Source organism: Pan paniscus, chromosome 13, assembly GCF_029289425.2.
Source record: "Pan paniscus chromosome 13, NHGRI_mPanPan1-v2.0_pri, whole genome shotgun sequence".
NCBI classification, from domain to species: domain Eukaryota; kingdom Metazoa; phylum Chordata; class Mammalia; order Primates; family Hominidae; genus Pan; species Pan paniscus.
Genome location: NC_073262.2, coordinates 29,940,184 through 29,946,183, shown reverse-complemented (window position 1 = coordinate 29,946,183; position 6,000 = coordinate 29,940,184). Strand labels below are relative to the sequence as shown.

The following is a 6,000-nucleotide window of genomic DNA, read 5'->3' as shown; positions in this document are numbered from 1 at the left end:
AGAATAGAAGTCAGGAAGCTAAAAAATTAGTTTCATCTAGACATATTTTGTTCTTCCTTGAAAAACAAAGAGAGGAACAAACATAAACAAAACCTTTCAGAGATACCAATATTTTCAGTAGGCAAAAGCTTCTCTCATTCTCCCTGTATTAGTCTGTTTTCATGCTGCTGATAAAGACATACCTGAGACTGGACAATTTACAAAAGAAAGAGGTTTAATGGACTTACAGTTCCTCATAGCTGAGGAGGCTTCACAATCATGGTGGAAGGCAAGCAGGAGCAAGTCACATCTTACATGGAGCAGCAGGGAAAGAGACAGGATGAGTGCCAAGTGAAAGGGGTTTCCCCCTATAAAACCATCAGATCTCCTGAGACTTATTCGCTACCTACCACTCGAACATTATGGGAGAAACTGCCCCCATGATTCAATTATCTCTCATTGGATCCCTCCCACAACACATGGGAATTATGGGAGTAGAATTCGAGATTTGGTGGGGACATAGAGCCAAACCGTTTCATTTTGCCCCTGGCCCCTTCCAAATCTCATTTCCTCACATTTCAAAACACAGTCATGCCTTCTCAATAGTCTCCCAAAGTCTTAACTCATTTTAGCATTATCTCAAAAGTCCACAGTTCAAAGTCTCATATGAGACAAGGCAAGTCCCTTTTGCCTATGAGCCTGTAAAAACAAAAGCAAGTTAGTTACTTCCTAGATATAATGGGGGTATGGACTTTGGATAAATACAGCCATTCCAAATGGGAGAAATTACCCAAAACAAAGGGGCTACAGGGCCCCATGCAAGTCCAAAATCCAGCAGGGCAGTCAAATCTTAAAGCTCCAAAATGATCTCCTTTGACTCCATGTCTCACATCCGGGACATGCTGATGCAAGAGGTAGGTTCCCATGGTCTTGGGCAGCTCGGCTCCTGTGGCTTTGCAGGGTACAGCTTCCTCCCAGCTGCTTTCACAGGCTGGCATTGAGTGTCCATGGCTTTTTCAGGCATACAGTGCAAGCAGTTAGTGGATCTACCATTCTGGGGTAAGGAAGATGGTGGCCCTCTTCTCACAGCTCCACTAGGTGGTGCCCCAGTAGGGACTCTGTGTGGGAGCTCCAAGCCCACATTTCCCTTCTGCACTCCTCTATCAGAGGTTCTCCATGAGGGCCCCACCCCTGCAGCAAACATCTGCTTGGGCATCCAGGTGTTTCCGTACAACCTCTGAAATCTAGGTGGAGGTTCCCAAACCCCAATTTTTGACTTCTGTGCACACACAGGCTCACCACCACATGGAGGCTGCCAAGGCTTGGGGCTTGTACCTTCTGAAGCCACAGCCTGAGCTCTATGTTGACCCCCTTCAGCCACAGCTGGAGCGACTGGGACACAGGACACCAAGTCCCTAGGCTGCAAACAGCACAGGGACCCTGGGCCTGGCCCATGAAACCATTTTTTCCTCCTAGGGCTCTGGGCCTATGATGAGAGGGGCTGCCATGATGACTTCTGACATGCCCTGGAGACATTTTCCCCATTGTCTTGGGGATTAACATTTGGCTTCTTGTTACTTATGCAAATTTCTGCAGCCAGTTGAATTTCTCCTCAGAAAATTGGATTTTCTTTTCTATCACATTGTCAGGCTGCAAATTTTCCAAACTTTTATGCTCTTCTTCTCTTATAAAACTGAATGCCTTTAACAGCACCCAAGTCACCTCTTGAATACTTTGCTGCTTAGAAATTTCTTCTGCCAGATACCCTAAATCATCTCTCTCAGGTTGAAAATTCCACAAATCTCTAGGGCAGGAGCAAAATGTCACCAGTTTCTTTGCTGAAACATAACAAGAGTCACCTTTGCTCCAGTTCCCAACAAGTTCCTCATCTCCATCTGAGACCACCTCAGCCTGGACCTCATTGTCCATATTGCTGTCAGCATTTTGGGCAAAGCCATTCAACAAGTCTCTAGGAAGTTCCAAACTTTCCCATATTTTCCTGTCTTCTTCTGAGCCCTCCAAACTGTTCCAACCCCTGCCTGCTACCTAGTTCCAAAGTTGCTTCCACATTTTCGAGTATCTTTTCAGCAGTGCCCCACTCTACTGGTACCAATTTGCTGTATTAGTCCATTTTCATGCTGCTGATAAAGACATACATGAGACTGGGAATAAAAATAGGTTTAATGGACTTAAAGTTTCACATGGCTAGGGAGGCATCATGATCATGGCAGAGGGCAAGGAGGAGCAAGTCATGTCTTACATGGATGGCAGTAGGCAAAGAGAGAGAATGAGTGTCAAGTGAAAGGGGTGTCCTCTAATAAAACCATCAGATCTCGTGAGACTTACTCACTACCATGAGAACAGTATGGGAGAAACTGCTCCCATTATTCCATTATCTCCCACCAGGACCCTCCCACAACACATGGAAATTATGGGAGTATAATTCAAGATGAGATTTGGGTGGGGATACAGAGCCAAACCATATCACTCCAATCTCATGTGTCTCTCCCAACATCTACATGAACTTATTTCATGTAGATGCTGGGAAAATATATTATGAGATGGGTCCTCAGAGGTTGGTCAGATCCAATACTGGAAAATGCTTACCGTTCTCAATCTGGGTGACTGTGCATTCATTATTGTCTTAGTGAAACTTCTCTACTTTTGGCTTGTTGGTTTGCTGTCCTTTAATACAGAGTTTAGTACCAAATTAACATACATACTTTTCCAGGTTATCCATCTCCCCTTTAACTTGCATCTCGTCAGCTCACCCAAAGACAAATAAAAGAGGTATCGTGTGCTCCCAGGTTGGTTCAGCAAAGGCACACATACAGCTAAGTAAGATTTGCACATGTGAGCTTTTGATTTCATGTTTGCTTCCTGGCCAGGTAGAAGCCAAATTTGAGAGAGGAATCATTCATATTTCCATTTGAGAGAGCATGAGAAAAAGGAGGTGCTACACAATTTTATGGAGGTGTTGAGACTGTCAATGGAAGAATATATACCTGGGAATTTGTAAGAACCAGTGCTGATCAATCAAAAGGATGATTTATAGTGATTCATTATTGAGTTGGGTGGAAGGAGTTTTCTTCCAAGAGGCTTCAGTTATTTGTTTATTTGAAAACTAATCAGCCTGAATTTGAAAAATCGAGTGTCACTTTATGTCTAGCTATGGTGAATGTAAACTGATGAATTACATGACTGGGCTTGCATTTTACTTGTACTATGCATTAAAATAAGACTTCTCCTTACCTTTTTGAAGCATTTTATTATCTAATTCTAAAGTTATAAATTTTGTCATTTAAAAAATTTAATTGGTCACATTATTACAAAGGTGGTCTTTAGAAAAAAACAACAAATACCACTTTGGCAGTCCATGAGTTAGGACTGATAACCAAAGTTCTTTAATATGGCTCTCCATAAACATTGGCAGAGATTAGGAAGTTGTTGGAGTTGGAGGAATATCACTGGAGGCTTTGGGAGTTTCTTCTGAAGTCATTCTGAATTAGCAACTAATGGGGAGCTTTCTTTGATAGTGCTATTATAATTAAATGCAGCTGGATGAAAATCAACCACAAAGGGAACTCGTTTGTTTATCATTACTTCTGACTTTGTTAGCAGATGTTTTTGAAGCACCATAGTAGCCAGCTTAATTTGTCTCTGTGTAATGTGAAGCAGGTAAACTTTGATTAATAAACTGACAAGTACACTCCTAATTTCTTTTCTGAAGTTTCCTTCTGTGACTCTTATATAGCACATATGTCAAATCCGGAAAGCACACGAATAAACATTCAGTTTCTTTCTATATATGTCAGGCCAGCTGAAATGGAGGTGTCAGTCGGTGGTGAGCTGGCTTGTCAAATGTTCATCTTGAAAGCTGCTGTAGTAGTATGGCATGGAAGTAGGCTAGTGAAAAAGATAAACACATATGGCATATAAGTCCCAGGCTGTAGAACAACAGCTCTTTAAGTTGTAATCACTATTGGTTTTCCATAAGGGACTCAATAATTTTCAGTAAATTGGATCCTTTATGAGTTTAAACATTAATTCAGCTATTTAAAAAGGGTAATTTTGACATATCCTTTGCTTATAATAAATGCCTCCTCCACTTCTTAACAGGCAGACTTCCTCACCACCCACTTTGTTCAATACACTCTAACTCCTGCCTGCATCTTCCTTCAGACTGCACTTTCTACCTGTCTTCCTTTCCAGTATTCCACCGTGTACCTCTCCCATCATTTGAAGAACTCTGGAAAATCACCACCGCCCCCACTCCCACCAAATCATACCCACATACCTGGAAAGAATGTGTTGTTGTTGTTGTTTTAAGTTGGCTCAACCAAGTTTAAGTATGCAGCATCCACAATTCACACTGCATCCATCAGTAATATACAAAATCCTGTGTCCTGTGAGTCTTTGTACCTTCAAAAACATAGTATTTGCTCAAGATAAAGTTGCACATGTGTCTGTATGTCCTTTTACTTTTGTGCCCATGTCTGTTACCAGTTTCACATTGTGATATCTACATCTGTTTTTAATTGCCATAATGCCTAGCACAGTCCTGAATACTTATTATGCACTCGAAACTCAGATTTTGATTTTTGATGTGATCACATTGGCTATTCAGTTATTTAGTACTTCTGCAAATTTATTTCTAGACATATGTGTTGGAATGTGTGTATTTATGTCTACGTTAATGGTCTCACCTGTTTGCTGCACAGAATTCAACTGGGCTCAAGTTGGCAAAATATATGAAAAAAAAAACTATGGTGAACTCTTAAGGTCTCTGTAGATAAGCCTGGGGAAATGTAATCTTTGGCGCCATCCTACTTTCCTTTCTTTAAAGGTCTAATGGACTTTTTAAAGTGTTCTTCATGTAAGCAGAGGGAAATAGGAGGAGTGTGAGCTTTGTGATTTCACAGATCTGGGTCTGGAAAGCAGTGCTCTTTAGCCTCAACTTTCTCATCTGTAAAATTAGGGACAATAATACCACCTTTTGAGAATTAGAGAGAATACATCTAAAGATCCTGGTACGTTATAGATCCTCCATATATATCAGCTAATATTATTAGAAATAAGTAATATGCTATTTTAGTAAATGAGAAAAAACTCAAAAATGGTCACTCTTCTGTGGAACAGTATAAGTGGCCCTCTGTGCTGGTCTTCATGGATGATGTTCACAGTATGTAGTAGCACAACAATTTAGGCATTATTACATGCCAAACTAACTTAAAACATTAAACTATAATGAAAAGGTGATTGAAATTCATTAATGCCTATAGAGTATTTCTTATAAAAAAAGAGGACACCTACCTGTGACCAGTTCCCAACTATCAATTGTCATTCGATTAAAAATAATCCATCTCTAGCAGATCCTCTTCTAATTGGGGAGCTATGCAAGGAAGCTTCATTAAATGCCTACTTTCTGAAAAATATTTGGAAATAATTGCCCATATTAGAAGTGTCAGGATAATTAGCGAAATCACAATGTTACACTGCTATGTACCGAGGACCAAACGTATGTTGGCACCTTTATGTCACTTTAGAATATTGGAGAATTTTGCCTGGACTTTTCTAGCCTTTTAAGCTTTTTCTCTAATGGGAATCTATCTTTACTTTCTTTCTTTTGGGGTAAAGAGAGCAGGGTGAGAGTCGTGGTGTTTTAATAGAACTGCAGATAGCTAATTTTGAAAAAAAATGCTTGTTAAGATGATTGCCCTTGAGGAAAATCCTTCATGTGTGAGTAACTATTCTTACTATTTCATCTACTTTGCTGCAGAATAGAATTACCTGATGTATTATGCTGTTCTCATGCTGTTATGATGAGATACCTGAGACTGGATAATTTATAAAGAAAAGAGTTTTGATTGACTCACAGTTCCACATGGTTGGGAGGGCCTCAGGCAACTTACAATCATGGTGGAAAGGGAAGCAAACACATCCTTCTTCACAAAGTGGCAGGAGAGGAAAGTGCTGAGCAAAGGGGGAAAAGCCCCTTATAAAATCATCAGATCTCATGAG

At 40.5% G+C, this 6,000-nt stretch overlaps 1 long non-coding RNA gene across 2 annotated transcripts in view; it reads right to left on the bottom strand.

Moving 5' to 3' along the window:
• Positions 1–259: 259 nt before the first annotated feature.
• LOC117979344 (uncharacterized) overlaps positions 260–6,000 on the bottom strand; it is a 51,311-nt gene continuing 45,570 nt past the window's right edge. For both annotated transcript variants that reach the window (XR_004670098.3, XR_008624475.2), the window contains exons 2-4: positions 5,293–5,404; positions 4,277–4,401; positions 260–3,885 (exon numbers count right to left, since the gene is read on the bottom strand). This is a non-coding gene — a long non-coding RNA (uncharacterized LOC117979344). The remainder of the gene's footprint in view (positions 3,886–4,276; positions 4,402–5,292; positions 5,405–6,000) is intronic.